Source organism: Marmota marmota, unplaced genomic scaffold, assembly GCF_001458135.2.
Source record: "Marmota marmota marmota unplaced genomic scaffold, marMar, whole genome shotgun sequence".
NCBI lineage: Eukaryota > Metazoa > Chordata > Mammalia > Rodentia > Sciuridae > Marmota > Marmota marmota.
In genome coordinates this window covers 5,696,384-5,714,944 of record NW_025999926.1, presented here as the reverse complement: position 1 = coordinate 5,714,944, position 18,561 = coordinate 5,696,384, and the positions used below count along the sequence as shown (strand labels likewise).

Below are 18,561 nucleotides of genomic sequence, written 5' to 3'. Positions count from 1 at the left end.
GGAGAAACAACAGAAGAAAGGACCAGAGCCAAAAGCAAGGAAAGGGGGCCGAAGAACAGGGGTATTTGTGTAGGAAGAAAGGGGGCAGGTGCAAGAGGAGGCTCATTCCGCCCTCCTGTGTGTCGGCCTTCCATTTCCTGATAGTATGCTTTGGAGCACCAAAGTGTTTATTTTTGATGGAGTACAATTTGTCTGTTTTTTTTTTTTGTTGTCGTTGTTTTGTTTTGTTTTTGGTATCATGTCTAGGAATCCATTGCCTAATCCAAAGTCACAGAGATTTTTCACTCAAGTTTTCTTCTGGGAGTTTTGTAGTTTTCATTCTTCTGTTTAAGTCTTCTATCCATTTTGAATTGGTTTTTCTGATAGTGTGAGGTAGGTGTCTTTTGCTTGTGGACATCCACTTGTCTCAAATTTTTATTTTAATTTAACAGATGAGCATGATTTTGTATCAGGCATTGTGCTGGGTGCCAGGGATAGAGCAGGCAACAGAACGGTCATTGACATCACAGTGTCTCAGAACTTGGGGGCAAAAAAAGTGAAGAAATTTGAGAAATAAGGTAGATTTTTTGGAGGAGTCAGATTCTTTAGCTGAGCTTATCAAAGTATAATATGAGGAAATCTGCACTAGTATTACCTGGATTGCTTATTTAAAAAGCAAGCAGTTTATATATTAGTTTGTAGGTATATATATGAATAAATTATATTTGTTTATTATATATATTTCTTATATTAATACAGTATGAAAATTATTGCTTTATATATTGGATGTTAGCTAGGCCTGGTTATTTCCTTAGATTTTTATCAAATATTTGAATATCATCTATTTACTTTTTCGGTATGAAAGCAGTCAGTTCCTTTCTGTGGCCTTATTTTGAGATCCAAAGAAGTGAGGACATTGTCCAACCACATACCAGTTGCAGTTGTGGAAGCCATTCATTCTTCCAAAGCCTGCTTGTTAAGAAATGTCTTAGATGGGAAACATGATATCTCTGGAAAGAGAAGCAAAAGGCTGTTTCCTCGTTCCTAAATTGGATGTACTTCACAAAGCAGGCCATGCCCAACATGCTGGGGCTCTGGGCAGAGTTTCCCTGCACCAGTGGCCACAGCTGCCATTTCAACCAAAATTCTTCTCTCCCATTAAAGGTCCCACAAAACATATTTTTGAGTCTCCTCTGCTCACCTTGGCCACTGGCAGATGTGGTTTGATTCCAGGGACAATCCTTCCCTCTTTACACACCTGTATTTCCTTTGCTGTTTGCTCACTGAACAGAGAGGGAGTTGAATGGCTTGACTCTAGCTCTCTTGGCATTTGGCACTTGTGGTATCTTGGATACCATTTGACCTCGTGACTGCAGGTGGCACAGGTGGGCTCCGTAAGGAAAAGCATGATGGCACCTTTACGCATGTCTCTGTGCATTGCCTGCATGGCTCATCTATGTGGAAGAGCAGGGTCCGGAGGCCCACTGCATTTTTTCAACTTTTAAAATGGGAGATAGCTGTTTCCACCCTGTGAGCCTGATGGACGTTTGTGAGTCCTTTAAAGAGGAACTGAGGGGGAGAAGGGGACATCATTAAAATGTTGTGTTAGTCCTAGAGAGAACATGGGTGAATTCATTTTTAACCAGAGAGTAGAGAAAACTGCTGGTTTCGAACCCCAGAACCAGTAGAAGGAAGATTGGTCCATTATACCACATGAAATACAAATGCTTGTGCATGTTAAAAAAAAGTAAGCAAAGCAAATGACTCATTGGGGAAAAAAAAATATAACTGCAATTTATACCTCAGGCATTTAAAGAGCTTATAAAATCAGAAAATAAAAAAAAAAAATAACCATATAGAAAAATGGGCTACAGATATGAAGAAACAGTTCACAGGGAGAGATGGGAATGTCTCTCAAACCTAGGAAAATGGGCTGGACTCTGCACATCGCAGGAGAACACAAGCTAGGCTGTACTGAGGTGCCAGTTTTTACCTGTCAGTCATGAGCAAGACCCAGGAGTTCAGCACCGTGCTCCTGTGGCGGAGCTGCGGGGACAGAGGCACTCCATGGTGTCTACCTTCTGGGAGGGAATTTACAGAATCTAGCCATAGAAGAGATCTCTGACTCCAAGTTCTAGGAGTTTATTCTAAAGGTACATCAGCAAAAATATGAAAGATGGATGTGCGCCACAGACTAGAAGCCACCCAAATGTTCATTAGTTTGGGCCAACTTAAGTAAACTGTGGAACAGTGGAGCACTACAGAGCTGTGAAAAGGGATGCGCCCCATATTGTTAAGTGAAAAGAGCAATGTCAAGGAAGCGTGTAGAGATATTTAGCAAGAATGATGGAAATATATATGGCAAAAAATTAAAAAAACAATACCTAAAGTAGAAGGGGGAAATAGTGTGGAGGATAGAGGAGGGTGGCCACACTTTCCTAACCATACCTTGTTTTATACATTTGATTTTGGAACCAAGTAAATACGGATCATGATTATAAAACTAGTTATTTTTAAAGTAGCCCCAAAAGTTTAAAGCAAAACGAAACAAACAAACTATTTCAGGATGATGGCATAATGACACAGTAACAATTCCAAGTGAGGAGATACAGATATAAAACTAATGAGATTCGGCTGTGTAAAAACTCTGCAGTCATGAATTTGACTGGGAGGTGTTGAGTGAACTCATCAGGTAGCCTTCCTGCCACTTACGAGACTCTTATTGTTGTGGAGCTAGGGATGGAACCCAGGGCCTTGTGCACGTAAGGTGGGCACTCTGCCAGCGACCCACACACCCTTCCTGCCACAACTGAGAGGCAGAGGAGAAGTGATAACTCAGGTTGTCGTTTCTAATCACCATTTCTTACCAAAAAGAACCATGATGCCTTGTAGAAATTATTGTTTTCAAACAGGAAAGCACTACTTGTGCCTGGAGTTTTTTGTCATGCCAGCAAGCAAAGAAGCCGTCAAAGATGACTAGAGCTACAGCCCAGGACCCAGAAAGCACACTGAAGAGGTTCCCAGTGGCACAGTTTGACGTCAATAAGATGATAACTGCAGTGGCTCAGAACACATTAAATATGTTTAAACCTGTGATTTCAGAGTAATGAAAATAAACCTTTCACCACCTTTTAAGGATATCAGGGAATTAATTCATTATTTTGAAAACCAATAAGTAGAATGAAACATTTAGCCTGTCTTTTCTATGTATACTGCATGTCATGTAATCAAACTGTTGAGAAGGGGAATTTTTCTTTATAGAAGAATTTTAGCAATAAATTAAGATGTGATGATAAAATAAGATTATTAATATTTTTATAACCCCTAATTAATTAATAAATCTAGGCAATGATCATTTTGTGCCTCCAAAGGGGCATGCATACATAACACCTCTGTTGAAATATTCTTTCCCAACTCAAATCCACTTGAACCTGATCAAGCCTCTAGATCTGATTGCCAACTTAGAGGAAGTGCAGAGGACGGAGAAACAATAGAAACGATGCTGCAGGACCACAGAGCACGGGGACACCTGGTGGGTAATGGGGAATCAGGCATATCTGATTACCACTTACAGGAAGCACAGAGGAACAAATCAAAGGACACTGTGGGCACGGAATGAACAAAGTCCACGCAGTCTTGAATTGCTGAAGACAGGTTTCTTCAGTGAAAAGAAAGAGAAAGGAGGAGGAAAACTTTGAAGACACTTAGCAAGATGTGGACCTTCTTCATAAGTCCTTTGGCCAAGGACTTATGAACACTGACTGGATAGTCAATCATATTCAGGAATCATTAAATTATTTCAGGCATAATAATGACATTGTATTTTGTTTTAGAAAGAGTCCTTACATTTTAGAGCTATGTACTTGAATATTTATTTGAGGGAGATAAGTTGCTGGATTGAGTACTTTGTCATAATGGGGGATTCATACTCCATGTGTCAGGCAACGATATGTCACTTGGGCTCTTGAGAAGGAAGAGGACCAACAAAATGATGGGGAGTCCTGGAGGAGACCCTAGAAATGCCAAGTTAAGGGCTGGGGTAGAGGGCCTGCCTAGCATGTGTGAGGCCCTGGGTTCGATCCTCAGAACCACATGAAAAATAAATAAATAAAATAAAAGGTATTGTGTCCAAATACTATATATATATATATATATATATATATATATGTTTTTTTAAAGAAATGCCAAGTTAATTTGTAGGGGTGGGATGGTCTTTTTAACAAATATCCTGGATGACTTGTCTTCTCCCCCATTAGTGTATTATATTGTATGTAAGTGAGTAGTCAGAATAGAGTGGCTGGACCAGAGTCCAACCAAGAAGCTGCCACCACAGGCCACACAGGAGGAAGTTTCCCACACAGTGAATACTTTATTTTCTAAGGATTAGTGTGGTCAGGATTTTGCTTTGGCTCACCTGCTGTCCCAGCTGTGGTCAGCCCTGGACTGTGCCTTCACAACCTTAGCCAGTATTTCCTGTCACTCTGAACAACACTGGAGAGGATCTGGTAATTGATGGAAAAGAACGTGGAATATTTTCAACCATTAAATAGTCACCTGTGTTTGTGTCTCCTTTAAAAGAAGTCTAAGGGGTTCTTAGGGTCTCAAGTTAGTTCCCTGCATGTCCTGGTGGCTTGACTTAGAAGTACAAGGCCTTGCTGAGAAATGCATTGAGATTCCTGTTTATGTAAAAATTTTGTTCTCTTTCTGTTTAAACTCGACCAGAGAAAGACTTTAACAGAGTTCAGAGGTAAGTGTCTGAGCTGGTTTCTCTTTGCTTCATTTGAAGTGGTGTCCATGTAACATTCCAAAAGAGAAAGGCAGTGAAGCAGGAAGGCGATTCTTTATTTATGTCTGTGCCCAGTGTCTCTTCCAGAGGACAGTTTCAAAGACTCCTTTCATCAGTTGACTGATGTGTCAGTGGATTTTCTGGATTCTTTTATTGTTTTTTATTCTATTCCCCTCTCCCCCAAATTAGTCAGTCCCAGAGCAGGGGATCTTGGGGTCAGAGATGGGATGGTACAGGGTGGGTGTGGGCCTAGGGATTTTTATCTATAGGAGAAGATGTATTGATGAGATTGCCTGCATTGGGGTTGATTTCTTCTCTCTCTCTCTCTCTCTCTCTCTCTCTCTTTGCTGCTAGGTTGGTGTGTGTGTGTGTGTGTGTAATTGCCAGGTAAGTTAAGATTTGCATGGGGCTCCTAGACACATTCATGTACAGGTTTTTTTGTGTGTGAATTTAGATTTTCATTTCCCTGGAGTAAAGAGCTAGGAGAGGGATTGCTGGGTCATCTGATATATGCTTAACTTTATAAGACATTTCCTATTTTGCAAACCAGTTTTGCATTGTTATGTGTCATCAGGTGACTAGAGCCCCTTGCTCTGCCTCCTGGCCAGCACTTGGAGTTGTCACTTTTAAACTTTTAGTCATCCTGTTAGATACGTACCAGTCCCTCACTGTGGTTTTCTCATTACATTTCCCTACATTACTGATGCTGATCATTTCTTCATATGATTATTTTCTTTGGTTCAGTTCTTTTCCCCATCCTTAGTTGGTCATAGTCTTGCACTTGAGTTTTGAGAGTTCACTTTCTATTTTCAGTGCATGTCCTTTGTCAGATATGTGATTTGCAAATATTTTCTCCCAGACTAAAGCTTTGTCTTCATTCTTTTAACAGCGTCTTTCACTGAGCAGATGATTTTAATTTTGTTACAATCCAGTTTATTAATCTTTCATAGACTGTTTTTAGTGTCATATGTAGAAATTCTTTGCCCAACTACAGGTCCATAGATATTTTTCTACTATGTTTTTGAAAATGCTATAGTTTTATGCTTTATATTTAGATCTGTCATCATTTTGAAATAAATAGGAAAGTATAAAGGTTAGGTCAAGGTCATTGTTTTATCCAATGGTCTTATGACATTGTTTATTGAAACACTATTCTTTCTCTGTTGAATTGACTTTGTACCTTCATCAAAAATCAGACCATGTTTGTGTGGGTAGGGGATACTGCACCTGGCAAGAAGGAAGTGTTTCTTTTTCTTGGTGCTGGGATGGAACCCAGGGCCTCACATGTGTAGGACAAGTGCTCTACCAGTGAGATATACCCCTTTTGTTTAGTCTGGTTCTTTTGCTTTCCCCTATAAATTTTAAAAATAAATTATGTCTATCTACAAAATGTTATGCTGAGATTTGTTTTGGATTTGTCAGAAACAGATGACGATCTACTGAATCTTACTTTGAGTTTTCCAATCCATAGGTCTTCTTTGATTTCTTTTTTAAAAATTTTTTTTAGTTGTAGATGGACACAATACCTTTTTATTAATTAATTAATTAATTTTTATATGGTGCTGAGGATCAACCCCAGTGCTTCACACATGCTGGGCTAGTTCTCTACCACTGAACCACAACCCCAGGCCCCTTCTTTAACTTCTTTCATCAATGTTTTGTAGCTTACAACAGATAAATCCTACGTATACTTTATTACAGCAATACCAGAATATTGTGATTTGGTTGGAGTTACTATAACTAGTATTCTTCTTAAGTTTTGGTTTCTATTTTTCATAACTACTATGTAGGAATACGATTCATTTTTTAATCTTCTTAAAATTTGTTTTAGTTAGTTATACATGACAGAGAGTACATTTTGACACGTCATACATAAATGGAATATAATTTCCCGTTCTTCTGGTTGTATATGATGTAGAATCATGTCTGTCATGTAGTTATATATGTACATAGGATAATAATGTCAAGATTCATTCTACTATCCTTCCTGCCCCCATAATCCTCCCCTCCCTTCACTCTCCAAACTGAATATAAAGTAACTTTATTCTTCCCTAGCCCCCACCCCCATTGTGAATTATCATCTTCGAATCAGAGAAAACATTTGGCCTTTAGCTTTTGGGATTGGCTTATTTCACTTAGCATGATATTCTCCACCTCCATCCATTTACTGGCAAATGCTACCATTTCATTCTTTAAGGCTGTGTAATATTCCATTGTGTATATGTACCACATTTTCTTTATCCATTCATCTGTTGAAGGATACCTACATTAGTTTCATAGTTTAGCTATTGTGAATTGAGCTACTATAAACATTGTGGCTATGTCACTGTAGTATGCTAATTTTAAGTCCCTTGGGTATAAACTGAGGAATGGGATAGGTCAAATGGTGGTTCCATTCCAAGTTTTCTGAGGAATCTTCATATCCCTTTTCATAACAGTTGTGGACTATATCTTATTATTTGTTTCTCATTTTTCTGGTCCTAGGAGTCATTAAATAGGGAAGTTATATAACTTCCTTTTTTTCTTGAAACATAATTGAACATATTTATTGTGTACAGTGGCATTCTGAAACAGTATGTAGTGATCAAATCAGGGTAGTTAGCAAATCTATCATCTCAGTTCTTTGTGTTAGCAAATCTATCTCCTCTCTTAACTATTTTGAAATATACAACAAATTATTATTATTATTATTTTTCTGTAGTCACTCTAGAGTGCCACAGAAATGTAGAACTTAATCCTCCTACCTGTATAGTGTTGTACTCACTATCCAAACCATTTTTATATCCCACATTTTCCTATTCTTTGAAACCTCTGGTAAACACAGTGCTACTCTCTACTTCTATGAGATCAACATTTTTAGCCTGGCTTATTTTACTGAAAATACTGTCCTCCAAGCCTATTCACATAGGGTAGGATTTCATTCTTATGGCCAAATACTATTCCATTGGGTATATATGCCATACTAACCCCCACCCCCCACCCTGTGGTCCTAGGGATCTTACCAAGCACCTCCCACATGCTCTACTGCTGAGCGGTATACAGGCTCTTTCTGTTTTACTTTGAATAAGGTCTCCCTGAGTCCCTGAGGCTGGCCTTGAGCTTGTGCTCCTCTGCCTCAGCATCCTAAGTAGCTGGGATTACAGGCGTGGACCGGCCACAGCTTCTTTACATGTTCATCAGTCAGGCACACCTCCGTTGGCTCCTCGTCTTGCCTTTGTGAGTAGTGCTGCAGTAAACCCAGAAGCGCAGGTTGCTCTTTGATGGCGGAGTTCATTTCCTCTGACTGTGTACCCAGTAGTGGGGTTGCTGGATCCTGTGGCAGTTCTGTTTCTAGTTTTTTGAGGAACTTCTGTGCCATTTTTCACAATGGCTGTCCTTTAACTTCTCCTTTCTAATAGGTCTGACTCTCCTTTCTTCCTCTTGCCTTGCTGCAGCTCTGGGGGTTCTGGGGTGTCCAGCGAGCCCTCGTCTCCTTCCGGACCTCTCCCTGTTAAGTAGGTTGTCAGCTGTAGGTTTTGTGAGTGCCCTTTCCAGGTTGAAGACACTCCCTTCTATTCCAATTTACTGTTTCATCGTGGTGAAGCCATCTTAGGTTTGAATTTTGCCAAATGCTTTTTCTGTACTAATTGGTATGATCCTGTGGATTTTTTCTTCTTTAGATTGTCAGTACAGTGGCTTATACCGGTTGATTTTCAGATATTGAAAATAGCCCTTTGGTGCCAGGGTGAGACACAGTTTGTTGTGGTCTGTTCGGCCTCTGTGCTCCATTTGCTCTCATTTTGTTGGGGACCTTTGCATCTGTGCTCCTGGTGGCTTTGGCTAGCAGCCTTCTTTTCTTACCGTCCTGTCTGCTCTTGACATGAGGGTGATTCTGGTGTGATAAGGCAAGGTGGGAAGTGTTCCTCTCTTCTGACTTCTGTAGATTACACTAGATGGAATTCATTAGTGAAACCTGGGTCTGGATTTTCTTCTCAGAAGGTTTTTAGCTGCACATTTAATTTAATTGTTGCTAACCAACTATTGGGGCTGTCTGTGTCATCTTGGGAGAGTTTGCAGTTTTTCTGTAGCTGTTTTCTTTCATTTAAGTCATTGAACTTATGGTGTAGTGTTGTTCATTGTATTCCCGTATTATCTTTTTTAATGTCTTTAGGGTCTATAGTTATAATTTCATCTCTGATGTTGGTAATTCGTTTCTTTTCTTTGTTCAGCTGGCTAGAAGTTTATCAAAGAATCAACTTTTTGGTTTCATTGATTTTTCTTTGTTGTTTTTCTGTTTATAATTGAATGATTTCTGCTCTTATTTTTGTTATTTCCTTCCTCAGCTTGCTTTGGATTTATTTTGCTTTCCCTTTTCTAGCTTCTTACAACAGGTGATTTTATTGATCTTGGACCTCCCTTCCTTCCCTTCACTGATGGTGTGGATGTCCCTGCACCACTGCTTTCGCTATGTCCCACGGATTATGTTTCTATTTCTGCTCATTTTACTATTTGCTGTTTTACTTTGAGATTTTTTTTTAAGTCTCTATATTATTTAGATGTGTGTTGCTTGATTTCCAAGGTTTGGAAACTCTCTTATCTCTCTGTTATTGATTTCTAGTTAACTCAATTATTGTCAAAGGATTTATTTTTGTGATTTCTTTTTTTTAAATTTAGTGTTTTTATGACTCCAGATATGTTGCGTCTTGGAGAATGTCTGTTCTGCTGTTGAGTGGATCATCTACCCACGGGCTCCTTTCCCACCCGCCTTTGCCCTTGTCTTGCAGTTGTCTTATGTATTCTATCTATAAAGATTGAGAATCTCATCAGACCTGCTAGCTTTGCTTTTGCTTGTCAAGAATATTTTAAAGAACAGAATAAGAAGCTGGACCTGATGATGTACACCAGCAGCCCCAGCAACTTGGGATGCTGAGGCAGCAGGATCCCAAGTTTGAGGCCAGCCTTGGGAACTTAGCGAGACTCTCTCAAAATGAAATAGAAAGGACTGGGGATGCAGCTCAGCGGCAGAACACCCCTGGATTCCATTCCCAGCACCACAAACACACGCACACACACACCAAAAAAAAAAAAAAGTTTATTATACTTACACCATTTCTATTCCTCTTCTTTTATTCCTGACATTTCAGTTTCCTTCCAGTTTCATTTTCTTGTGTTTAAATAACTTCCCGTAGGGATTCTCTTAGAGCACATCTACTAAATAAAAAAAATAAAATAAAATAAAAATTTTAATTTACCCTCCCTGATGAGTGTCTTTATTTTACCTTCATTCTTTAAAGGATGTTTCCATATAATTCCTGGTAAATAGTTTTTTTCTTTCTTTTAAAATACTGTGTTACATCCTTCTGGACTCTAAGGTTTTTGATGGTAATTCATCATTGAAAACAGTTCTTTCATGAGTAATACAAGAATTTCTCCGGATGTTTTCAGGAATTTTTTCTTTGTCTTTAGTTTTCCATTTGGTTATGACTTGTCTTGGAGTTGAATTCTTTCAATATTTCCTATATGAACTTTGCCCATCTTGGATCTGTAGGTTTATGTCTTTTGCCAAATTTGTGATATTTTCAGCCATTATATCTTCCATGTTTTTTCTGCACGGTAGCCTTTCTTTTCTCTTTCTCTCTGAGACTCCAGTAACCTTTCAGTTTTGCTTCACAGGTTCCCAAGAATTTCAGCATTTTTTTTTTTCTTTTTCTTCTTCCTTTCTCTTATTCAGAGTGGATTCTCCTACTAAGTCTTCAAGTTCTCTGACTCACTCCTGTTTTTTACCAAGTCTACCCAATGAGGTGGTGTTTCTTTTTAAAATCTTGTCATCTTAGGATTTTTGTTCATTTGTTTTGGGCCTGTTTTATTTATTTATTTTTTTTGAGACATCTCACTCACATTATATTATAATATAATGCTCATATTATACTCAATATACTCCTCCTGCCTCAACCTCCTGAGTTGTTGAGAAATATATGCCATCATGCTCAGCTAATTTAGTTATTTTATTCTTAAAGTTTTTATTTGGTTCTGCTTTATTTTTTCTATTTCTTTGCTGAGATTTTCCATCTTTTTACTTATTTCAAGAGAGTTGACCCTGCTTCTTTGAGCATTTTTACAGTAACTACTTTAAAATGTTCGTAAGGTAATTTCAATATCCATCATCTCTACATTGTCATCTGTTGTCTTTTCTCATATGAGTTGAGATTTTTATGATTCTTCATGTGCTTTGTAATTTTATGTTGCATTTTGGAAATTTTAAATATGTTAAGAGACTTGGGGTCTTGTTTAAATCTATGGATAATTTTTTTTAAGCAGTAATTGATGGCATTTGGTTTAGGCTGCAAATTTTGACTGGCCTTCTTCTATGATTTCAATGTCTGTTCTTCTTGAAGTCCTTGCAGTGCTATTTGGTTCTGTGTCACATGTGTCCCACCCAGCTGCCAATCTGGGATGTGGTGGCGGTTTGTCCTTTAGTGCCGTTTCCAAAGGCTTTAGAACTGGTTGTGCTTTGATCTCTTCCTTCTCTGCTTGAGGATGAACTTGGGAACCTAAAAGCATCTTTATGGGGCTCTGGGCCTTCCTTCCCTCTTGGGTGTCTTCTGGTGTCCTGAGCCTCCAGGTCTTGTGGCAGGAAACCTGAGGCTTTAATTCCTAAGGCACCCTGCCCGCAACAGGGCCCACCCAGGTCAGGACTAAGCAGGAGGGGTGTTGACACAGAAGGAGAAGCCATGGGTGTTTGCCCCAGCCTCCTAGACCACAGCTCCCCCGAGTGTTAGGAGGGCTTCTCCCTCCTAACTTCCACTGCTTGTCATCGTGGCCACTCAGGACTGACTGGGGCTAGGGCATGAGCAAACGAGAATGGGACGAGGGCATGGAGAATTTCTCCTACATTCTCTCTGAGCTGTAGGTGCTCTTCCTCCCCTTTTGCCGCCCCCCCCCCCCCACACACACACACACCACCTTCATATTAGAGAATTTCTCCTGGAGCATCCTATCCATGCCCTGCTGCCTAGCCTTGGATTTCAGGCTGCGAGGAATCCAGTCCCAGGGATACTGGAGGAGAAAGGGGAATTTCCACACTGGTTCAGTGGTTTTTGCACTCTGATCTTTCCTCTATGACCTCCTACTGTGTACTTTTCAGAGGCTTCATATATTGCTCCATGGCAAAGTTCTAGAGTCATGTTCATTTGGAAAAGAGAGCAAAGTAGACTTTTCGACTTTAGGTACTATGTTAAATCAGATTTACATCCCTACAATGAAACACCTGAGGTAATCAACTTATTAAGAGAAAAGGTTTCTTTGGACTCACTGTTTTGGAGGTTCCATGTACAATTGATCCCTTTGCTTTGGGCCTCTGGTGAGGCAACACATTGTGGCAGAAGCACATGATGAAGCAGAGTTGTTCATCTTGTGGCCCAAAACGCAAAAGAGAGGTGGGTGGGGAGCCCAGGCCCCTTGAGTCCCATAGTCTGTTTGAGGGCACAATGCCAATGACCTAAAGACCTCCCACAAGGTCCCACCCCTCAGCATTCCTGCACCTCCCAAGAGCTCTACCCTGGGGATCAGACCCTTAACAGATGAGCCCCTGGGGACATTCATCTTCCCGAGTGCTGCAGGTACTCTTCATTTTTGCCTGTAGTCTGTTTTATAATAAGCCACCAAAGGCTTGTTGGAATTGATTGTGGTAGTGGTAGTTTAAAAGATCAAAACATACTATTTTATTTACCAAAACTGAATAAATCTAAAAATCTTTTCAAGTTAGAATCCGAACATTGATCTGACATGGAAGTAATAGTCAAGAAGAAACAAACATAAACAATAAGAAAATGCCAAAGTCTTCAGAAATACCCAAGCTGTCCCCCAAAACTCATTCAAGTGCCAGTAAACGTTGTTTTATTTGGAGGCTGTGGGGTGTGGGGTGCCAAGTGCACCCCACGGTTCCTATTAGCAGTCGGGGTCACCTCTGCTTTTTTCAGTGTGGCCTTTGCATCACAGTTCAGGGAGGCTGTGCCCTGCCCGAGGCCCTGGGTTCTCCATGAGGTCGGGTGCCAGGGCGCTCATGCTGCTCTTCTCAGGCCCAGGCCCGGACTCCAGGAAGCGGACACCGTGCAGCCTGTCTCCCCTCTCTGGATGAGTGGCACTGCCCTTCTTCTTTCAGTGACTTAGGTGAGCCCAAACTCACCGTCCCCTCTCCTTTGCTTCACCAGCCAGTCACCAGCCGCGTCTCCCTGAACTGAGCCTCTCCTTGCCCTTCTCAGGTGCCTCCTGATCGGAGGCCCTGCCCTGGCCCTTGACCTCATGCACTCCTGACAGGATCACCCTTCTCCCTGCAGATCTGATTGGCCTGCCTGAAAGCCACCAGAATTGTCTTCTCGGGTCAGCAGGGTGCCCAGGCCCTTCCCACTCTGCCTCCCAGCGCCTGCGATGCTTCACTAGCAGAGACACCATCTTCCCCCAGTCCAGCTCTCCGATCCCGGGGATTTTCGGGCCTTGGCACCTTCTTTCATCTTGTTCCCTTTGCTTAGGCTGCCCTACCTGTGTCTCTACCCCACTCCCCACAACTTGGCCAGCTCCTGCTCACCCTGGAAAGCCCATTTCAGGAATGTCCTCCTCTGCGGCCAGTCTTTATTGACCCCGTGAGGTGACTGACTTCCAGCCTCCACCCAGGGTGCTTCTCTGTGTTGACATTAGTAACCTTTTCATACCCAGGTTCTCATGAAGCTCAGGTTGATGGGTCACAGGGTCTGGCACCTACGGGCTTGATCAGAGGCTGGAAGGCTAGTCTGTCATCACCACTTTGGCTTCTTTAGTGTCCTGTGTGGGTTGGGTATCAGAGAGGACAGCCGTGAGCCCTTGAAACCGCGTTTTAAAAATGGGTATTACAGACAAAGCTAAATATAACTAAAAGTCTTTCCTTCTTATCTAACTTTACTAGAATGATTGTGGCTCTTGGACACCCCATTAATTTTCAGAGAGGAAGAAATTACATTATTTCCTTGGTTTTTCTCTCATAATCCAAGCTGTGGTAGTTGCACCTGTCTGTCATTTTCCTTCAAATATACCTTCTCGTGTTCTTACGTGTGAACACGTAAGCATGTGTCCAGTGTTGTTTTAGTCAGTTACTGCTGTCTTTTTGTTAGTAAGATCTATGCTACAGAAACAGTGCCTGGATAAAGCTAGAAAAAGTCACCACTTCCTTCAGCTATGTCTTTTCTATTTTTTTCTTTCATGGAGTTGCTCAGGCATACATGGTATATTACTTAAACACACAGGTGTGTGTGTGTGTGTGTGTGTGTATTTTTTTTTTTTTACTTAATTTTTTTTTTTTTAATATACCAGGGATTGAGCCTAGGGCACTTAACCGCTGAGCCATATCCCCAACCCTTTCTTGACAGGGTCTTGCCGAGTTGCTGGGACTGGCCTCAAACTTGTGATTCTCCTGCTCAGCCTTCTGATTTGCTGGGATTACAGATGTGTGCCACCATACCTGGCCCACAGATGTGTATTTAATGCCACTGCGTGCCAGAATCTGTTGTCACTGGGGATGCAAGACAGATCCACAGTCTGTGCCTGGAAGAACTCATGACTGTGAGGATCAGATGAATCTGCTTAGGTCTCAACTGCCATGAGGCTGGAACAGGCCAGATGGGGGCTGCTCCTGTGAGTGGAGTTCCAGTGGGATGGGGTACTGCCCAGGAGGCCAGGGCAGAAGGTCCCGGAGGCAGTCAGGGAGTTATGTAGAAACAGAAAAGTGTCCATTTCAGGGGAAAAATAAACAGGTGCAAGAATTTAATTCATTTAATCTGGCAACACCTACAACATGCCAAATACTATTCCGATGCTTGGAACAGACAGAGTCCATCCCAGTATGGAGTTTAAGTTCATTGGAGGAGGCCATAAGCAATCCATGATTGCTGCAAGGTGAAGGTGCTGTGAGCAAATGCAGCGGTCCAGGATAGGTGAAGCCGGGAAGGAGGGCCAGGGCAGCAGAGCCCATGCCAGCAATGACTCAGCAGGTAGAACAGCTGCCAGACAGACAGGCGCTGGTGCTGAATGAGCCAGAGAGGTGAGATGGGAGCAGGTCATGCAGGGCTTTTTATGTGGAGCAGTTTGTGGGAGCCATTTGCATGCTTTGTGCATGGAGGGGCATGACTGGAATCATACCTTGAATAATCAAGTGGGATGGACTCTTGACTTGGGGGAAGAGAAAGAAGGTAGGTCAGGGGAGAATGAGGTGTATGGAGTGGTAAAGAGGCCCCAGGTGAGTGGTAAAGAGGCCCCAGGTAGCTTGGGGTGGGTACACAGCAGTGAATGGTGAACAAGTGTTCAGATTGGGATACAGATTTGGGATATGTTGAAGGTAGGACTGTTGAGATTTTGGAATGGATTATAGGTCAGATTTGAGAGAACGAAGAATTAAGAACAAGTTCAAGTTTTGGAGCTGAACAAAATGTTGGTGCCATTTTGTTGAGATGGGGATGCCAGGGAAAGAATAAGTTCAAAGGAGAAAATCAAGGTTGGTTTTAAATTTGTTTGGAATATCCAAGTGGAAATGTAAGTGGACTTCAAGAGGAAGCCCAGAACTAGGGATATAAACGGGGGCCAGGGTTTGGTCTTTAGGATACAGATATTATTTAAAGTCTTGGTACTGGAGGAGCATATTGTGGAAGAAGTGAGAGACAATAAGAAGAGTGAGGAGTGTACAGTGGCAGTGTACGCCAGCTGCTGGGTGGAATATATGAGGACCGAGGCTGGAAGATGGTTTTGTTTGAGTGGAGGTCGCTGGTACCCTGGAAAAGAGCCATTGTGATAGAATAATGAGAGAGAAGGTGTCATTGCAGTGGGTTAGGAGAGAATGTGGGTAAGAGCATTAAGATACCAGGTACAGGAAGCTCCTGCAAGGAATCCTGCCCTAGAGACAGCAGGCTGTAGGGAGATTGCTGGAGGAGGTGTGGAGTCAGATGGGGATGTCTCAGGGCGCAGAGTATCAGCACCTTTGTCTGTGATGAGAACGGTCTGGGTGAAGTGGAAGAGAGGACTGGGGGCCACTGTCAGGAGAGCATCCATGGAGTGGGCACAGGGAGGTTGGTGAACTTGGTAGTGGAAGAGTCAGGCAGGTCCATTTACTGCGTCCTGCTGCCTCTGCCTCCTTCTCCCTCTTCTTTCTTCCTGTCCCCTCCCTGTACTTTTCCCTTCCCTCTCCCTCTCCTTCACACACACCCCATACCCCAGGCTGGCAGGAACCACCAAGCTCTGTATCTGCTATAGCCCATCCCGTTTTCCAGAAAGGGGCCAGGCTGTTGTCCTCAGGCCCGAGGCCTTTTCCCTTCAGATCCAGGAACTCCCCGTATCCTCACGTTTACGATCCCAGTCCTCAGACAGTGCGGAGCAGATATCATGGCAGATGCAGAAGAGCTGGCTGTGCCTGGTGCTCACGGTGGGAGGAGCAGAGATGGAACCTGGGGCTGCAGCTGTGGGTGGCTGATGGCGGAGAGTTGGGAGTTGGGGTCTCACTTTGTGGTCACAGGGGAGCCACTGACAGAGTGAGTGGGAGGAACTGATGTGGTTTGTGGGGCAGGAGAGTGAGAGGCTTTGCCACGGATCATGTGAACTTGGCTTCTGCTGCTGAGTTTTAACATCTACCTTTCTTGAAACTGAATATATTCTTACAGAAGATTGAGGAAAATGAAATTAATTCAAGAAGTAATGAAGCAGAACCATGGTAGCTGCCAGGCAAGTAGCTGATTTCCTTAATAAGCTGAGTCATTAACGGGGTGGGAGATCGGGGCCTTCGTGTGTGGTAAAGGAGGAAACAGATACGGGTGGGAGAAAGCATGAGCTGTTGGGACCGAAACAATCTCATTAGTTACTTTTAATATCCATAGGCCTTCTGCGGGCACAGTGATGACTTTTAACAGATGAAGGAGAGCCCAGGGCGTTTCAGTCACTGCCCACAGCACTCAGCAAATCAGTGCTGTACACCAGGATTGAAGTGGCATCTCTGAACTTCCAGTTTATTACTTGGTCCTTGGAATGAAGCAAAGTGATAAATCTTGACTACAAACCAACTGCAGGATTGGGGACATCTCACTTAGTCTCCAACATTCAGGCCCAAACTGTCCCACAGAAGACCTACAGTTTAAAATGAGAATTCCTTGACTCCCCGCCACCAGAGGAAGCATAATAATGCATGTGGTCCCCGTGTTCCCATGTGAAGGCCCTCCATAACAGTAGCGCCTCCTCAGCATGGACTTGGTCAGCGAGGAGAGCATGGAACCTGACCCCAAGATGGCTGGAAGGGATGCCATTCCTGGCTCCTGTGAGTGGCCACCCAAGGTGACCGCACCCTGAGGGAGTGGGGGACGACAGTACTCAAATGTGAGCAGGGTTGTAGGATCTACCCTGAGTTCAGAGGCACTAAAATAGGGGTGTGTGAAGGGGTAGGAAGGGGAGAAAACCTGGCTTAGAACTAAGACTTGAGTAGCTCTGGTTTTCATTTAATACTAGATTATGGAAAACTCTACAGTTTAAACAACAAACCCATGTCTTATTTGAGTTTAGTTTTAAGTGTATTGCTGATAAATGTGACTCCACAGCTTAGTTTTAGGACTCAGTGAGATAATGCAAGTAAGGTATTTATAGCAGTTCCAGCACACATTAACAACTCAGCAAGTGTTCACTGTAGATAATAATGATTATCTTTCTTCTCTTTTAGTTTCCAGGGGTAAGAGATTTTTTTTTAAGTATTTCCAATTGTAAAATGTTATCTTTTTGCGCAGTAAATTTTTTGTTGATGTTGTTGTACTGGGGAAGGAACCCAGTGCCTCATGCATGCTAAGCAAGTTCTCTATCATTGAGCTCTACCCGCTACCCAGTAAGTTTTTTATTTTTTTTTTTTGCAGTAATGTCTTCAATACCTTGAAAGTATTTCTAATTGCAGAATGTTACCTATAGTAACATCTTTTTGCTAGCAATAAGAAGCCGTGGACTTTCAATTAAGTTATTAATATGCAGAAAGGCAAATAAACTTACCGAATGCCTGAGTACAGTGCTAATCAGAGAGATCCTCTCTTGTCCACAGGTCTATTATTTGATAGTTGTTTTGTTATTATTATTACTTTTGGTACCAGGGATTGAACCCAGAGGCACTTAGCCACATCCTTTTTTTGTGTGTGTGTGTGGAGACAGAGTCTTACTAAGTTGCTTTGGGCCTTGCTAAATTGTTGAGGCTGACTTTGAACTTGTGATCCTCCTGCCTCAGTCTCCCAACCTACTGGGATTACAGGTGTGCGCCACATACGTGGCCTTGCTAGCTGTTATAACCTATGCCAGAGATGACTGGCATATTGTATTGAGCAAGAGTCTCTTCTAAGGACTATACATGTAATCCTGATTTAATCCTTCCAGCGATCCTCTGAGTTGGGAACTCTTATTTACTATCCTTGTTTTGGTCAGAAGAAAACTGAAGCTCACACACCCACTTAGTAAGTGGTAAGGGGATTGGAGCCCACCACCTGACTCAGGATGTGTGCCCTCCTTCCTCACTGTGCTGTCTAGCAGCCCCTCCTGGTGGCCTGCCCAACGGCAGTCCCACTTTCCCCCTTGCTTGAAGAGTTCCTGTGTGTCTCAGAGAAGATGCATCCTGTCCATATCTCCCCGAGGTCTTCCTGCTTCGTCTAAGCTGATCATGGTGTCCCATTTCCCTGTATCAGGAATTTGGCTTGGTGAGGATACTTGACAAGACTCTGGCTGAAGGACTATGAGGAGAAACTTTGTTTAGGCTTCAGGGGCAGCTTTTGTCACCAAGAGAAATA

The 18,561-nt window shown here is 42.4% G+C and overlaps 1 protein-coding gene across 1 annotated transcript in view; it reads left to right on the top strand.

Moving 5' to 3' along the window:
• The window catches only part of Aopep (aminopeptidase O (putative)), a 309,239-nt gene that overhangs the window by 90,778 nt on the left and 199,900 nt on the right, over positions 1-18,561 (top strand). The gene's annotated exons all lie outside the window — the stretch shown is intronic.